The sequence below is a fragment of the Carlito syrichta genome, unplaced genomic scaffold (assembly GCF_000164805.1).
Source record: "Carlito syrichta isolate Samal-C Ts95f unplaced genomic scaffold, Tarsius_syrichta-2.0.1 Scaffold302315, whole genome shotgun sequence".
In the NCBI taxonomy this organism is placed as follows: domain Eukaryota; kingdom Metazoa; phylum Chordata; class Mammalia; order Primates; family Tarsiidae; genus Carlito; species Carlito syrichta.
Genome location: NW_007246411.1, coordinates 84,236 through 86,082, shown reverse-complemented (window position 1 = coordinate 86,082; position 1,847 = coordinate 84,236). Strand labels below are relative to the sequence as shown.

Here is a 1,847-nt window from a genome sequence, read left to right as displayed (position 1 = left end):
AAATTATTTTTACATTGTATATAGTCACAGATAAAATTAAGAAAAGCGAGTATTTGTAGATTTATTTTCCTCGTTATTATATAAATTAAAATTTAATACATATGGATTATCATCTTATAATATGGATTCTCGGTATTTATTGCACATTTTATTCACCGAGTAGCATGGTGTACTAAATTTGTGAAAAATGAGGTTGCATGAATGAATCATTCTAATACCAAGGTGTTATTTCAAGCCGGAGGCAAACTAGAAAAGAAACTGGATTTTCTGACTTCTAGTTATATGTAGTTCAACCATTTGAAATGATAGTTAGTGACCATTGCTTATAAAACTTCGACAGCCCTGTTTAATTTTGTCTACGGACTGCTTATTGTTATCCCAAAAGTTTTCTTTGCATATAATTTCAAAAGGAAAACAAGTAGAACGTGGTTGCTTTAAATATCATAACACCTTTTGTGAAGTTTGCTTTCTCTAAGTGTGCTTTTAAAATTTGATCTCCATAAATTATTGATAGACTGCAATACAACAGGACATTTTTTGAACTGGAAAGATAGATAATCTAATCTAGTGTCTCATGGTCTTGAATAGCATGTGGACTCGTGCTAATAAAAAATGTTTCTTAAGCTGGGCTTGGTGGCTCAGCCTGTAATCCCGCGCCTTTGGAGGCTGAGGTGAGTGGATTGCCTGAACCCGTGGGTTCGACACGCACCTGGGCAACTTGGCGAGACCTCATCTCTACAATAAATCAAAAAATTAGCCAGGCATGGTAGCATGCGCCTGTAGTTCCAGCTACTTGGAAGGCTGAGGCGCAAGGATCACCGGAGCCCAGCAGGAGCCCAGCAGGTGGAGGCTGCAGTGGCCCGGAGCGGTCACTGCATTCTCCAGTCTGGGTGAAAGGGTGAGACTCCAACTCAAAAAAAGAAAGAAAGAAAGAAAAAAATGTTTCTCAGCCCCTAAGAATACATAGTAAATTCCAATTTTAGAAACATTGTATTAAGAATTAAACATAGTCTCTGTTAACTAGTTAACATCAGAACTCATAAATATATTTTCAAAATCAGATGTGAAACTATGTGATAAGAATCAGTGGAGGCCAGGCTGGGTGGCTCAGCCTGTAATCCCGCGCCTTGGGAGGTGGAGGTGAGTGAATTGTCTGAGCCCGCGGGTTCGTGACCTGTCTGGGCAACTTGGCGAGACCTCATCTCTACAATAAATCAAAAATTAGCCGGGCATGATAGCTTGCACCTCTAGTTCCAGCTATTTGGAAGGCTGAGGTGGAAGGATCACTGGAGACCAGCAGGTCGAGGCTGCAGTGGCACTCCAGTCTGGGTGACAGAGTGAGACTCCAACTCAAAAAAAAAAAAAAAGAATACAGTGTAACAACGACTGCTTTATCTGTGATTATTGAAAGTTTCCTAAGTTACATTATAGAGATTTCTATAGAACCATTTACCTCTAATAGTCAGCTCTCACATTTGACTAAAGGGTCACTTGTCCTTAAAAATTAGCATTCAATTACTAAATATATTTTTGCCCAAGATAAAACTGAGGAAGCGCCAGGCTCAGTGGCTCAGCCTGTAATCCCTCATCTTGGGAGGCTGAGGTGAGTGAATTGCCTGAGCCCACGGGTTCAAGACCCACCTGGGCAACTTTGGCGAGACCTCATCTCTACAATAAATGAAAAAAACTAGCCGGGCGTGGTAGCGCATGCCTGTAGTTCCAGCTACTTGGAAGGCTGAGGCAGAAGGATCGCCAGAGCCCAGCAGGTTGAGGCTGTGGTGGCCGGGATCGGCCACTGCACTCCAGTCTGGGTGACTGAGTGAGACTCCAACTCACAAAAAAAAAGA

The 1,847-nt window shown here is 41.7% G+C and overlaps 1 protein-coding gene across 1 annotated transcript in view; it reads left to right on the top strand.

Moving 5' to 3' along the window:
• DDX43 (DEAD-box helicase 43) overlaps positions 1-1,847 on the top strand; it is a 23,463-nt gene that overhangs the window by 15,835 nt on the left and 5,781 nt on the right. The window lies entirely within an intron of this gene.